This window comes from Cervus elaphus, chromosome 17 (assembly GCF_910594005.1).
Source record: "Cervus elaphus chromosome 17, mCerEla1.1, whole genome shotgun sequence".
NCBI classification, from domain to species: domain Eukaryota; kingdom Metazoa; phylum Chordata; class Mammalia; order Artiodactyla; family Cervidae; genus Cervus; species Cervus elaphus.
In genome coordinates, this window is record NC_057831.1 from 22,721,118 (window position 1) to 22,738,475 (window position 17,358).

Here is a 17,358-nt window from a genome sequence, read left to right on the forward strand (position 1 = left end):
GCATCTCCTGCATTGGCAGACAGATTCTTTACCACTGGGCCACCAGGGAAGTCCTTACTTTTGATAGAAGTTTGCTAATATGTAGCTCTATAATAAACATACTACGTAATTTATATAAAACTTGTATATTATTCAATAGTTTTATAATTTAATAAAATCAATACTATATAACATGATATATACAATTTAGAAATGATGTCGAGCATTTACAAATGTAATAAACATAAACATCAAATTGAATAAATATTAATATAATTTGAGTTGGAGAAGACTCTTGAGAGTGTGGACTGCAAGGAGAAGTATTGGAAAAGATTCTTGAGAGTCTCTTGGTGTGCTAGGAGATCCAACCAGTCAATTCTAAATGAAATCAGTCCTGAATATTCATTGGAAGGACTGATGCTGAAGCTGAAGCTCCAATACTTTGGCCATCTGATGCAAAGAACTGACTCATTGGAAAAGACCCTGATGCTGGATAAGATAGAAGGCAGGAGGAGAAGGGGACGACACAGGAGTTGGTTGGGTGGCATCACTGACTCAATGGACATGAGTTTGAGCAAGCTCCAGGAGATGGTGAAGGACGGGAAAGCCTGGCATGCTACAGTCCGTGGGGTCGCAGAGTTGGACGACTGAGCGACTGAACAACAACACATTTGAATATTTATACCATATATTGCATGTGTGTGCAAGTGTATGTTACACATATAACTGTGGGTATGTGCATTTGTGTTTATAGACAGCAATAATGTACTGTGTGGTGCATTTAGATGGACACATAGTTAACTAAGTATTCAAACATTCATTTAAAATGTCTGAACAGTGGGTATTCTCTATTTTATATTTTTGGTCGTGTAATTCAGGAAAGTCTCTTGTCTTCTCCTGTGTCCTCTGATGTCTGTCACTCCATCATGTCTGTTGCTCTTAGTTCCAGAATAGTGGGGTTAACTGCCAGCAACAAAGGGAAAGAAAGCAGAAATTAAAATACACACTAATATATGTGTTTATTGGACTTTTTGTGTTTAAAGTTTCCTTCTTTGCTGCATAATCATCATTTACTTCTTTGAATACCCACAGCATTAAATAATATACTATTATTTTCAAGTGTGTACATGTGAATGCATTTGTCTGTAACACATTTTTTTCTTCAAAAGGCTATAAGATATCCAAGGCTAAGGACCAAACCTTATTTTATTTTATGTTTCTAGCATTCCCCCTTGTGCCAGCCCAAGTAGTTTCCAGCAAATACCTGATTGATATCTACTATGTATTTTATAATTTCTACATTAAGGAAAATTTGATAATTTCATGACTACTTAAATTGCTTTATACTTTGATAGGTATTAGCATATACATAACAGATAAGGAATAAAGCAGTGGCTCCAGCAAGAAGAACCTGGCTTAATGTATTTACTCATGTTCAGTTCTAGAATGTAGATATTAACATCCTCCAAACATTGATATTATTAGAAAAAATATTGTCTAAAGCACCTACCTTTTATATTCTCTCCCCCTAGATTCAAAGAACTTGACGTTTTAGAATATAGTCAAAAATAAATGTTGGGTTTAAGGCCAAATTTATATTTTCTTCCATGGATCTCTTATGCCGCCTCATGGAGATCCACTGAAGGTAGAAGGCAGGCATTTGCAGCCACAGAAGTTATGACAGAGAAGGCCTATGGTTCTGTTATTGCCCTCCTTTATATTTGCAGGGAATAAAGTGAGGTTTAAGAATTATTAGATTAATTTATTCACTTAGGCATTTCCTTTTGTCCTACACAGTTTGAAGCAGTTACCTGCACATATCAGTTTTGCCTGATAAAGTATCCACACAGTGCTTGTTCCGTCTTCATCTGAAAGCTTTTGTTCCCTATTGCTCTCTGCCTTCCTCCTCATGGTGAAAACCACTGGCTCGCAAAGTAATGCTTTAGACTCCCAGGAATAATTCTAGGAAAAGAGGTCAAATTCCCCCCAAAATAATCCTCAGACTCTCCAAAGCAAACCAAGAACTCAACTATGAAAAATAAACTCTTGCTTTATTTCTGAATCCCTGTTTTGGCCTCATTCTGCTCTTCTCCTATCTACCTTCCATTAATTATGTGAAAAAAAAAAAAAACAAAACTGAGCTTTAGTACACTTTGCTTACCTTTTTACAAAGTACCTGACCATGTTCTGGTAACTTTCTGGATATCAGAGTCACCTTCCACAGCAAGAATCTCATACGCCCTTGCTGATCTGCTCCCAGAGATGGGAGAATAGCACCTACCCACAGCTTGGTGACGGGAGTAGAGCTTCTCATTGATAGAACACCTGCCATTGGCTACTGTCCCCCTGGGATGTCCAAGCTTAGCCTTCCCTAGAACCCTAATATTCTTTCCTCTTCACAGAGAGAGATATTTGTTACTCTGCTTCAGGCTTTGTCTGTCCTTCATTTTTCTTTTCCCAGAATTAGCAAATCTTGGTTACTAAATTTTTACTTTGATATCTCCTTGGATGGCACACTTGGGTAGTGGATAGGCCTGTTTAAATTAACAAAAGTATCAAGAGTTGGTCTGGTGTCTAGAACTGGATGCTGCCTGCCTGCCCTTTCCTTTTTAACTTGTGTAATCCCTTCTCATCTATGATTTTTTAAATATCCTCCTCAATAAAACCTTGTAAAATCAGTTTAAAACCCATAAACATCCCATGAATCCTCCAAATGAAATCAGTCTTTACCTCTCTTTCTCTTCTCAACACTCCAGCCATCAATCAGTGCTTTGCGAACTTACGTGCTGCCTCCCCAATTAAACAAAATTTCCTAAATAATGATAACTAAAATTATTATTGCAACTTTAATCTAAATGTGATTAAATCTAAATGTGATTAAATCTAAAGGTTTCTTTTTTTAATTTTTAAAAATGTTGAAGTATATTATCTTGTTTTTCCTTAACCTGCCTTCTCAAAGAAGACAATGAAAAAAAGATGACCAGGCAGTCTCAGATGTGTCTAAAGTTCAAAAAGTCACTTTTCAAAGAAGGAAAGGGCACCAGGTCCAGTTGGAACGTGGCTTTGTTTTCTGTGACTTCACGGCTGCCACACAGGCATGACAAAGCCAGCGTCAGGCGCATTCTTCCCTCCAAGAAGGTGTAGTTAAGTGTGACTGGTGAACGAAGGGATACTACGGTTCAGTGGAGCCAAGTATCGTGGGAAGGACCGCCCCGGCGGAGACCCCAACACCAGGATGGCACAGCTGCCCCTCACCTGAGACACCTATGTGCTTCTCTCGTATGAACAGAAAGAAGGATAGATGGGTATATTTTACGTATATACATATATATGCATATAAAATATTTACACTAATATATGTCCTATAAAATATCATATATATTCACTATGTATATTTTAGAAAGAATATACATAACCCCATGTTGTACCCCTTTCCTGATTGATTAGTTTTATATATATTAACAATACATACATATTATATATACTAATATATATTTACACACAAAAGAGCATGTAGAATATAACATATAATCAATCAGTGAGTAAGTAAAGGCACACAACATGGAATTCACAATCTAAACACCTCTTTTATATTAAAAAATTATACAAATCATATTTTATCATTACTTTTTAATTGTTTTAAAAATAAGAAAATTTAGATAAAATAATAAGATCCATTGTAAAGTATCTAAATCAATTTTTCTTTGTTGACAGCAGGTGATTAGAGCATAGGTATGAAAGCCTGAAAGCAACCAGAATCCAAAAACTAAGAAGATGAAAGTAATAAGATTTCTGTTTACTGGTACTAATGTACACAGCCTCTAGGGCACATTTGAGAAAAATTCTTAAGAAAAAATTTTTAAATAAACAAAACTGCATAGACACCTTCTTGATTACATACTCAAAATACTGATTAAGGGAGATAAACTCTAAAGTTAAATCACAGATATTATATGGTTAAAAAAAAATCAGCATGGCAACACCAAACATCTTTCCAGAATCTTTGGGGATTTTTGAATTTTCTATTGAGAAATCTAGGTTTAAAATTGTTTTTTAAACACTCTGATTACTAATTAAAATATGCCTTTATATCAGTGAAAACAGTTTTGAAGGGACTTCCCTTGTGGCTAAGCTGGTAAAGAATCCGCCTGCAATGTGGGAGACCTGGGTTCAATCCCTGGATTGGGAAAATCCCCTGGAGAAGAGAACAGTTACCCACTCCAGTATTCTGACCTGAAGAATTTCATGGACTGTATAGTCCATGGGGTCGCAAAGAGTCAGACACGACTGAGTGACTTTCACTTTCACTAGTGACAGCATACTCTTTCCATAGAATATTTTTATTTCAAAAATGTGGTTTAAAAATGACATAATAATAACTCATTTCATTCATGCTTAATAAGAAATAATCTCCCAATGATTTGCTTAACAAAAAATAAAACAAAATGGTAAACTACCAAAACAAACAAAAAAATAACAGTTCCACCAGAAAACAAAAATGACATTCTTTTCTAAGACAATGTCTATACAATATCAAATATACTAAGCAGACCGATGTCATGATGGGGATAGTAGACTTGTTTTTCTTCTTTCAAAATCCTGGTAAAGCCACCAATGAAAGAAAATGAAGTCACAAGGATAAAAATGGTTAACCCACCTCTTTATCTCCTTTTCATTTTCTCTGAAATATTTTTAGTATATAGTGTTAGGTCCAAATGGACTTAAGATATTTATAAATTATAATGATAAAACAAACACCGTGACTTTATTCCTGATTTCATATGCACAGAAAAACACCATTATGTTACTTGTGGGATTTTCTCTATCCTTTTTTTTCTTTATTCATTTTTGAGATGACATTTTTAGGATTGTGGGCAGGTAATTGGTTTTCTGCAATAAGAGTCTTTTTCTTGAATAACTGATCCAACAAGTGATACCTTGAAGAAAGTGAGTTACATGCTGTGAGGTACAAGCAGATAGGATGTGGCAAGTGTTTGAAAAATAATTTGCCAGATTATTTTAAATTTCTGAGTGGCCCAAGATTGAGACTCCTAATTGCTATGCCAAATTTCATTGCCTTTTCCTATTGGTTTACCGTGGAAAATGTGCTCAGAATCAAATTTCTTCATTTCACACATATTAAAATTAATTATCTCCATATACAAGGCACTGTTGTGGGTGTCAGTATTTAAACAGCATTGAGAGAGACAAAGCCCCTAACCTCACAGTGCTTACCTTCAAGTAGGGGAAAGCAATTAAATACTTAGACGACTGACAAGATAGGCAATATTTAAAAGAAAATAATGGAATAACATGTTTTTAGATTGGTAGAGTTAATAAACTAAAACATCAAACGAGCTGTTATTCAGTTACCCAGCTGTGTCCGACTCCTTGCAACCTCATGGACTGCAGCACGCCAGGCCTCCCTGTCCCTCACCATCTCCCGGAGTTTGCCCAAGTTCATGTCCATTGCATTGGTGATCAAATGAGATATTATATTAATTTATAAATTTCCCTTCTATCTCTTGCTCTCTTTTTCTTCAAGCATAGTATGTTTTTCATCTTTACCCTTAAAGAAAAAATTCAATATACTTTTTAGATGAAATAGCACATTCCCTTATAGACCAATTACATACTCTGAAAATAACCTCAGAACTCTGAGAAAGTAAGTTTGTTACAGGTAAACCGAGATTGAAAATCAACAGTTCATTTACACTGATCTTCAGAAAAGTTGTTGAAGTTGTCTAAATGGAATATATGTTGAAAGACTTGTAAAGACTGTCTAGAGGAAAATAAAGAGCCTTGCTTACTCATGGATGCTGCTGAATCAATTTATTCCTGAGGCAATGATATTAATATGTCACCTCTATAGATCTTCCTAGGTGATTTGGCGCATATAAAGAACAGTATATGCTTTCCTTATTGATTAGACAGGCTATATTAAAATCAGCATCTCTAATCAATTTTTAATTCAGCAAAAAATAATGGAAAAATACTAAAACATTATCTCTGCTTTAAAGAATATTAAGAGGAAGGTTAGTAGTCCCCATCAATTGGTTTTCTTTATGCAGAGTAGTTTCCATGCCCGTGAACAATGGAATAATTAGGCCATCTGCTGGCAAGCGGGAAATAGGCAACCTTTTTCATACAAACTCAACTAAAGTCAACTGGGTGGTATTTCAGGCTTAAGGTTATTGTTTGTTTTTTTTCTTACCTACATTTATCTGTAGTCTTTCATTTTAAATACTTTTGGTCACAGTAATTTAACTTCCTAACTAAACCTTTCTAACTGAGGTGAGGAGCTACAACATGAATGCAACCATAATGATTGCTTCATTTATATATTTATTACATATTGAAGATCTGTTATGGAGAAGGCAGCATTTTAAACATTAAGGATGCAGCAATATACATGACAACTTTTTTACCCTCACAGAATGAATATTCTAGATGGGCAGGTGTTAATTAGTAAAATGATAAAAAATAAATTTTTTTCTTAAAGAATGAGTAAACCAAGCTAGAGTGTTTGATAGTTTATATCAAGCTGTTTGCAACAGTCCATGGAATTCTCCAGGCCAGAAGACTGGAGTGGGTGGCCTTTCCTTTCTCCAGGGGATCTTTCCAACCCAGGGATTGAATCCAAATCTCCTGCAATGCAGGAGGATTCTTTACCAGTTGAGCCACAAAGGAAGCCCGAGAATACTGGAGTGGGTAGCCTATCCCTTCTCCAGGGGATCTTCCCGCCTCAGGAATCAAAGCGGGGTCTCCTGCATTACAGGTGGATTCTTTACCAACTGAGCTATGAGGGCAGCCCCCATAAAATGATAAAAGATAAATTTTTTTCTTAAAAAATGAGCAAACCAAGCTAGAGTGTTTGATAGTTTATAGTAGATGCCATAGTATTTCAATTTGGTTTCTAGAGAGAAAGACAAGATTCTTGAATCTTTGTTCTGGAAAATATTTATTCTGTTGGCCAATGTCAACCAAATTGAATAAATGTTGCTAAAATTCACATCTGAGAGTTCTCGGCCCTTGTAAATTTGACTGAGTCTACTTCCAGTGATCTTCCCAAATTGTAGCAATCCGTGGAAATGACATATCCCTGTAACAAGGGATTTTAAGCAGACTTTCTTTGAAGCAGTAGCAACTAACTCTCTTTTCAGTATGAAGGGCAGAATAGGACACTCTAGCCTTGAGGATATCTGCATTAGGTCATCCTGAATATAATTCACTGATGCTACTGCTAACACAACGGAAACCGTTCTCCAGGTAAATTGAGGACTTTAGTTTTCTGGGGACTTCAATTTGGCACCATTCCCAGGATCATTCTCTGCCTCTCTCTCTCTCTCTCACACACACACACATGCACACAACCAGCCTTATAGGTTCATTTCTAGTTCATAGAATTCTGCAGCAGAAACAAATTATCTAATTAATACCCAAATTGCCTAATTAATACTCAAGTCACCCAGTTAATACCAGTCCTGAAACTGTTTTATTTTGTTGCTGTCAACATCTTTCTTCACGGGATTCTTTACATGCTGCCTCCTATTCCCATTTTTCTCTACAGATTTCATTCACAAACAATTCACGTTTCAGCCATATAAGTTAATAAATCTATTCATTCACTAAATAGCACTTAACTCATTACAGATCTTTATTGTTTGATTGCAATGGGCTTGAGTCTCTTCGGGCTTCTGTAGCCACCACAGCATGCCCACTGAGAGGGGAGGAAGGAGGAGATAGGATCCCCCAGGAGGATGTGTCCCTCTAGTGACATTTACATATTTAAAGGAGAGATATTTTATAAGAGGAGCCAGCTTCAAATATGTCCTGGACTGTGCCTGAAATCAAAAAATTAAGCCAATGGGGGTTTTATTTTTAGCGAATGAAGTACTGAGGCAGAAAAGATAACAACCACCAGAGTTATCTTCCTGAAACAGAAATGCAGGACTTCCAATGTTCCTATGCATCACCTGAAAGAATGCAGGCAACCTTCTGCTGAAGTCTAATGCATCCAGCCCGTCTTCCTAACTAGTCCTAGACATGACTCTAGGTAGAGAAAGTCTTCACAACAAATATATTCCTGGACTCAAAAAAGAAGGCTTTAAAAGAAAAAATCTTACTCCAAGGAAGAACATCTGAACACAGTGGTGGAGAGTGGGGAATGCGGAAGGGCAGCCTCGTGGGAAGAACACAGCTGTACTTCAAAACCACTGGGGCAGAGTCATTGGACAGTGAAGCCCAAATCCATCCAGTTTAGTGCAGGGTAGCACGGAGGACCAGGAGTGCTTCCATTGCAGGAACCAGGGACAATGCTGCTGCCCTGGGTTGCCAGTTGAAGAGTCGCCCTGGTTAGAGTGTGGCTTTTACTGGCTTTGAGGCTACTGGTCAATCTAAACCATGAGAAGAGGAGCCAGATTGATTGAGAGCAACTGCCTATATCTTACATGTTTCCCAACACTTCGCACTCCCCTTGACATACATATATTCTGTCATTAACTCAGTGTATGACCTTGGGTAAAATATTTCACCTCTGTGAGCCTCACTCTGTCTGTTAGACATGATGACAACACCTGTCTTGGAGTAGTTCTGAGAATAAGGTGAAATAATGTGTATGGATACATTTTGAGGTTCTTTAAGCATGAGGCAAATGTAAAGTATTAAAGGTAGGAAAGCTGTTTTGTACTACTAATTCACAAATACACTACCCGCCCCCAAGACTCAAAATTATTTTCAGTTTGAATTGAAAAAGAAATGTAGCTCTTAAATATTTTGATGTTTTCTGACTTGAACACTTGCACAAACAGTTGCCTACCACTCATCAGGAAGATTCCCTGGAGCAGGAAATAGCAACCCACTACAGACCCACAGGTTTTATCCAGTCCGTCATGTTCTCTTATTCTTCTGTGCCTTTGAAAATGTCAATCCCTACTTTGAATTTCTTGCCCACATTTGCTTACCTCTTTGATAAAAAACATTCTTGTCCTTCAAGATGCAATTCATGTCCCTTTCTCTGTAAAACTATCCCCAATTCTCAAGCAGTAGTTGAATGTCCTCTTCCTTACCCACATTAAACACTGTGTTATTTTATAAATGTTTATGAGTATTTAATATAAACCTACTCATTTTAACTTTTAAGGGGAGGAGCATTTTTATGTGCATCCTCATATCTTCGTGCCTAGCCTAGTGCTTATCACTAATATTGTTTCTATTATAGTAATTGATAACTAAATACACATTAAAAAGAAATGTTCTAATAACTCACTCAAAGCTTGAATATGAGCATCAACTTTATGGTTTCTCCCTTTTTTGTTGAGTTGTTGGGATAAAAAGATAAGAAAAGAATCTTAAAGAAAGATGCTTATGGCTTCCAGGTACATAGTCTTTCCAAAAGTACCCTTGTGAAGGCAAAGTAATTAGTCCTTCCCAGTGTACAGAGAGTGATATCTGAGGCCCAGGGACAGAGAGATTGAAGAGTCATCAGCGTTGGAGTAGTTAACACTGGCCTTGAGGCTACAGGCCAACCTAAACGGGATGGACAATAAGGCTAGTGAGGGTCCATGAAGCTCTGACATAGTAACCGTGTTTCTAAGATGGAGTCCATTAAGAGACAAGGATATTTCAAGCAAGTGGCCAGCTAGCAGGCGGTTTTGAGACTCAAACACCGTGCCCATCCCTAGAAGAAAGCAGAGAAGGCTAAGACAAAGTTTAGTTCTGCACATAGGATCAGACAAATTCTTGCAGGGCAGTGAGAACAGAACATACAGCCACCAGATTGAGCAAGCAGGGGAGGAATGCCACAAGGCCATGTCCAAAATTGCAAAAGTAAAATCAGTATTTTAAGACAAAAAAGATTTTAGTCAAATATATAACACATTTGAATCTGGACCTCAAAAAACATTTACATACATACATTCCCCCTAGAAGCATTAGTATTACAAAGAAAAAAATGATAGCAACCTAGGCTAAGACTAAGTTTCTAAATGTCTGTGACTAGAGGATTTTGGCAAATCTGAGTGAAAAAAAAATTTACAAATATTAGAAAGTTCTTAACTTGGTTTGCACAGTGAGTTATAGTGAGTGCTAGCTGTACTATAAAAATAGGTAAAGAGTTTGATAAAATTATATGTCATTTTCTCATAAAAGCATATAGTTTTTTTTAAATAGCCTTCAAACTGAATAACCCAATTTGCATTCTATTAAAAAAAGAAGCACTCAGTACAAGAGAGGGTGAAAAATTATACCCTTACAAAGATTTTTATGACTACTCAGAGATTACCTTTGATTCTAAGAGACTGTTACACAGCAGTTAGTTACATACCAGGTACCAAGCCTGTTGGTACCAAGCCCCACCTGGGCTGCAAAACCATGGGGATGGCAGCACGGGCTTTGGAACTTTGCACTTTAAGCAGGACTCGGCTTAAAAACATAAAATATAGCATATGAGCCTAAATGGTCCTAAATCAGGTTCTCCAGAGGCCAAGTCTGAGACAGGGACCCAGGAACAGGTAATTTACTGAATACACTTTTAGAAGGAAAAATCCTCTGAAGGATCACATAGGACAGGGCGAGGGAAAGGGCTGAGTGAGGGTGCATCTCCCATAAAGTCTGGGATGGCCTGATCCACTGTGGAGAGCAGGAGTTCTGGAAGATGCACTGTAGTTAGGTCGCGGAATGGACTTGCCTCAAGGAAAAGGGGCTGGGCCTTCCTATCCACTGCGCCCCATGTATGTCAGACACTGGAGGAGGGATGTGGGTGGAATCTCTCCAGCATACCTGGACCAAGGACATGTCTCTGGAGTTAGAAGTTCTTTGAACTCACAGCAGCTGTGGGATGAGTGCTGTCAGGCCAAGTGAAAAGAATCTGGGCTGAGATCTCAAGCAACTACTGCCAAAATCCAATGTATATATACTGAACTTAGAGAATCATTTCTATGTAACCATTAATTTGCTTTTAATATATTTGCTCAATAATCATACACATATAAATAAATACAAAGAATTTAAGGCCAAACATTCATAAATTACTTAATTATACGCTTTCTTTAAGCAGATGAAACCTTACAAACCATCACATTTCCATTTTGTTGATGCAAGAAGTTCAACTTTGATTATTGGAAAAACCATTTTCCCAAGTTTAAAGATTTGTGATTTTCTTTTTTTTAACTTTATTAGATCCTATTAGATATGTTTTTATTTTAAGGAACTTCAAAATTCATGTTCTGGAAGTAGGCAAGGTATAATTTATAAATAAGATATCACAAGATAGAATGAGGCCGGCTGAAGCCTCATACTTTATTCTTTGACATCTGAAAAATACTAGCTACCTGTTCTGGAAACAAAATATTCTATAAACATCTTCCTCACTTTCCTGAACCAATGCTTACTTATTTTTCAGACTTTATAGTTGTGTATATTCAGGTAGCCCACATAGCTTCACAAATGCAAACTGAAATGTTGCTCATAATAGTGTAAAAAGTAAGATATATTTACTTCAGATTAGTTTCTGATTTCAATTTAAGGAACAGTCTGGGAAAATAGCCACCTGTCACTGGAGACACCCTATTTACATATGCATTTAAATAAACAAATATATATTTAATATATATATGCTTGTTTAAATAGTTATTTAATACATATATTTGTTAAAATATATATTTAATATGTATTTGTCTAAATATAAATAACAAATACATATTTGTGATGTATATATAAAAACTTAATGTTTTTTCACTACAATCACAGCTCTATAAGATACAAAAATTGCAAGGATATATTAACTACCCTGAAAAGAACTCACCATCCAGCAGTAGTCATGTATTCAACCAGCCACAATTATATAGCAAGAAAGTTAAAAGGGAGGACTGTTAACAAAAGACACAACAGCAAGAGGTTTGGGGAATAATATATTCTTCTTGGGAAAGCCAGTGTTAAAAAGTTTTTATGGCTGTCATCATTAGCACTAAAACTTAAAGTATGAGTTAAGGAAGAAAGGCACAATAAGTGGAATGAATGAAAAGGTTGCAGTCATCAGAAACTCTCTGTGGACAATTCCATATATGAATGACAGGGATGGCCCAAAGAAACTGAAGCATCAAGTTTCTCAAAGTATGGGGTCAAAAGATTTTGTAACATACAAATACCAGAAACTAATAAACAGTTTTATCTTCTCAAAGTGTTATCATCAAAATGATATATCTTTGACTATTTTCTGACCTTGAATCATCTTTTACACATTTTTAAATTCTAGAAGTTGTGCAGGATTGACCTTGGTTGGATCAGGTGTCCACCTTTTCACCAGGGGAAAGATGCAATTCCTTGATGAAACCACCCGATTACTGCTCTCCAATGGAGAACAGAAAGATGGCCAAAGAAAACTGGATGTGCTGTATCCAAAACAAAAGAGATGCAATTGATAATTACATAATTCTCTGCAAGAAGAAGCCAAGTTACTGCAAATGTTCTCTTGCCCTGTATCATTCCCTTGTCACACAACCTAGGAATGTGAATAAACGCTGAGATAAATAAGTTGAGTATTTCATCTTTAGTGTCTCTAATTCCTCACCCAGGAACACACTGATAAAAAATGGGTTAATTTCTACAGTAGAGCGTGAGAGTTACAGAAGTGGTCCTCAACCACTGAGATTAGAATGGTTCTTCTCTTCTGTCGGTTCCTTGATGTACTGCTAATGGAAAGGAAAGGAAATGCATGACTCAGGTTATGATAAACTATATAGATATATACTGAACATTGATTATACTTATTTTCCTGTTGGGATTAATTTTTCATCAATGTTTCAGGGAAATAAGTGATGATTGAACCATTATTTTGCCAAGTTCTTTGCTTCTCTTCTTCATTTTGCTGCCTTTAAACAAGCTTCTGCCTCCAGTAACTTTTACCATCTCCTGATGCCTGGTACAATGTTTTATTATTTAGTGTGTTGGATTTGGAATGGTGTGAGGAAAAGATCCTGTAACATAACACTATATTTGCACGGCTCTCACTCTAATGCAGGTTAACAATCCTAGTGACCTAGTGACTAGGTCACATTTCTGCTGGTATGTTCAGAGCTATGGACAGTAGGCACCTGATAAGCATTTTTAATAAATACAGGAAAACTATTAACAAGCAGTTCTAACTACACAGAATAGAAGCTGTTGGGAGAACTTAGGTGTGTGATAAACTTAAGTGTTGAACAATCCACCTATTTTTAAAGAAAACTGAGATAGTCCCAATATTAATAACAGGATAAATTTTAAGCAAAACTCTTAAACACCCATATGGCTTGTTACTATAAGATTTTCTTGTTATGTTAAGGAGAGGGTTTCAGGAAGCTTTTGAGGCAAAAACAGAAAACAAAGTTGCAATTAGTGGGTATTGTTAATTTATTGATGAAGTGAAGTGAAAGTCACTCAGTCATGTCTGACTCTTTGTGATCCCATTGGGATTCTCTAGGCCAGAATTGGAGTGCGTAGCCACTCCCTTCTTAAGGGAATCTTCCCAACCCAGGGATCAAACCTAGGTCTCCTGCACTGCAGGTGGATTCTTTCCCAGCTGAGCCACCAGGGAAGCCCAATTTTTTCATAGTTGTAAATAAAAAGGCATCACAATCTTCATACAGAAGGCATTCTCTATATTTAAGGACCCAGTGTTTTCAGATATTTGTATCCATCATCTGTTAGTTCCCCTAAAATATGCATTACACCACCCATAATATTGCTTTAGAATATCTCAACAAGAGACAGTATAACATTATGTATTCTCATAATTTATTTTTTAAAAATCTTTCAGAAAGAAGGAACTGATCCAAATAGTATGCAACATTGCTTGTTAACAAAGTAGAAATTGATTGACTTGAACTTCATATTGTATGTCTATTTTCATAAGTTTAGCTCTTATTGAATATGTATTGAATTCTAATGATGCTAGACGTTGGAGGAATGGTGTTGGTAAAGAAGCTATCATTACTGCCTTCAAGATCCTCTTAACACAGAAAGTCAAATTTACAGACAACTCTCATGCAGGACAACGGACAATACAGAGACAAAGTATGGAAATTAATAGGACGTGGTTATTAAAAGATTAGCGTTGCAGTACAGCTCACTTTAAAATTTCATGTCAGGTCCACCATACACCCAATGTTTACCATTTTGAGTAAACACTCAACGTTTACCATAACCTTTTAGGGGACACCTGTTTGTACGGACTGCCTGACGCCCTTTTCTGCTGTTTATGCTGACAACACGATGGTTTTCCATTTGGAAAACCACACTCAGTTCACCAGCTTCTGGTAGGGCTGGGCATACATTCTACAATGATAGGTGCAAGGAGAGTCATGCTGCAAACCCGAGCCAAGGAGATCTAATTCCACACACCGTGTGTGGAAATGTTGGGAAGAAAAAAACTTTCTTCTCACCGAAAATCCAAGCAGAATGATGACAGAAAACTGGAACTTCTAGTTAGAGCCTTGGAATGTTCACCACAAAGAAAGGAGCAGAGTTAAGAGACAGAGAGCAGGTCCTAATTATATCATTTGAGCTGCTGGTTTTAGTTATTCTTATCTCTTCTCGTTAAGTAATCTAATTATATGCCCTTTCACGTCAGCCATTTTGAGTTGGGTTTCTGCCACTGGATGTAAAAGATTCCTGACAAAGACAGGTCTCCTGAGTGGGCTTAAGGGGTAGCTTGAGGCAGAGAGGAAGTGGTATCTTACAAGACATAGAGAAAGCAAAGCATGAAGCTACTCACTCTAACTCCAGCCCCTAAACAACACAGAGTTTGAGTTTCAGAAAAATACTTTGACCCAAATATTTGGTGACATTCATGATACTGTCTCCTATTCTCCCGGTTCAGAGTACTGCCCTCAGTGTTCATGAGCCGGGAGTACAGGACGATAACACGACTGAGGAATTTCAGCTTCAGTCTGGATACCGCTTCTAGCGCCACACCTGGTGTTTATGTTGCTGTGGGTCAATCTCTTGAATTCAATTTTTACTCCTCAACTTTTCAAATTTGTAATATTGGAAACAGTGGGATGGATCAAAGGCACAATAGTGCAGGGAAGTCATGCCTTCTGCCTGCTCTTCAACAATTCTTTCATGGGTGTCCACCTTCAGAAAAAGTTTCTACTTTTATATGGTTCTAAAATTCCTGTGAGTAAAATTCATGCTATGCTTATAAAGACAATTTTTAAAAATAGAGCCTAAGAGTAATGACTAAATTTTATTTTTTTTCTTTTTTTTACTAAGAAAAATATGTCTTTTTATAAATTTCAATTAAGCCCTGTGGTCTGCTACAAAGTCAAATGCAAACTTCCTGTTGAAGTTATTTACTAACCCACATATACTAAAATTATAAGAATTAGTACATGTTTGACTACTTCTAATATGTTTTCCTTCCTATCTATATTTCAAAATTTTTCTAGAACATTTTTAAAGACTTTTATAAACTCTGATATAAATATTTGAAAAAACTTTTAAATTTATATATAACACAATTTATTGATGCTTGAAACAGGAATTATTTTGTTAAAATATCATTTCTGAAGTAAAAGTATTTTGAATTGTCCTAATGTAATGCAATTTATTTCATAGTTATTTATTGAATGCCCACTATATCCCATCATTGCTCTAGATGCTGGGCATAGAGCAGAGGATCAGTTCCATAGGACCTCTCTCCTCTTATAAAGGAGACAGAAAAAATAAGCAATCAGATAAATACAAAAGATAATTTCAGTCCTGTTAGGAAATTAAAACAGGGTGCTCTGATAGAAAATCATGTGAAAGTGCCTTTCTGAAGAGGTGACATTTGATCTGAGACCTGCAGCTGTGTTATGCTATGCTTTGGGCTGAATTGTATCCTCCCAAATTCATATGTTGATGTTCTAACCTCATTACCTCAGAATGTATCTATATTTGGAGATAAGGTCCTTAAAGAGGTAATTAGGGTTAAGTGAAATCATCAGGGAGCCCTAGTCTCCAGAGAAAATACCATGTGAGGACACAGTGAGAAGCCATGTAGAAAGGCTTCTGAAGAAACAACCCTTCAGAAACCTTGATCTCAGACATCTAGCCTCCAGAACTGTGACAAAATTGCTTTCTACAGGTTAAACCACCCAGTCTATGGTATTTTGTTATAGTGGCCTTATTGTCTTCTTCTATGAAGACACTGAATATTTTGGGAGTAGGAAAATCTCTCATTATAATCCACAATCCTAAATTTCTGCCTACCCTCAATTTCTGATTGTAATCAAGTACATGAAGAGTAGAAATACCCAGTTATTCACAAACATTCCTTGGATCCAAGGCCCTCATGCTCCAAATCTTTTATTGGAATTTATAGTAAGTAACTAAAGAACCAGAGGAGACATATCTCCTTCCAGTGTCTACCCACACTTTAGGGAGGTATTAATGAATAAAAAGGTAAACAAAAATCAGAAAGCATGTAATAAAAGAAAGCACAAAGGTCAAGGTATATTTTCTAAAGGTTTGAAAAATTAATAAAAATGTCAAACTACAATGTAATATTACGGATACTAAATTTTATCTTTCTGTCATGTTTGAGGTATTAAGTCAACAGAGATGTGAAGGTATATATTGTTACGGGGAGAATTAAAAATGTATCTTTAATGAAAAAAAAAAAGAAACCTTCCCTTTTTGCATTCCTCATACATGTATAGAGCTGTACTTGAGAATACAAGATGCACTTTCTGTTTTTCTTCTAATGCACTCATGTATATATTTGTTTTAATTAGTCAGAACTTTTGGATTGCAAGTGACAAAATCTTAAATTAATTGAAGAAAATCAGCTGATGAAATATTGACTGAAATAATCATGATGAACAGAGAAAGAAATGACTCTCCAAAATGAGAACCAGACTCAGCTGTGATATAGCCTCTGTCTACCCACAGCCTCATATTTGAATATTGGCTTTTACTGGGGACCATCTTTTTCATAGAGCAAGGAATTTGGCCATAGAAAGCATTCGGACTTATTCCATATGTCTCCACAAGCAAAGAGAAAGAGGCCCTTCACTACCAGCTCTCATTATAAATCATGTAAGGAATGACTTATATTAGATTGGCTTGGTCACATACACGTTCTTGAATCAGTCATAGACAGATGAGATACTATTGGATTAGTCTTAATCATAGCTTTACCCTTGTAGTCAGGAGGAAAAATCTGTTACCAAAAGAAGAATTGGGATGGGGAGAAGCAGACATGTTAGTGTGTACTAACTCCACACTTTCAGCAGATGTAAACCAGACATGGACCATTCACTGCAATCTTCAGCATATTTAAGATCCTGGTAAAGACCCATAAGGGCAAGAATCTTACACAAAGTGACCTGTTAATAATTGTTCTACAGTAAATTT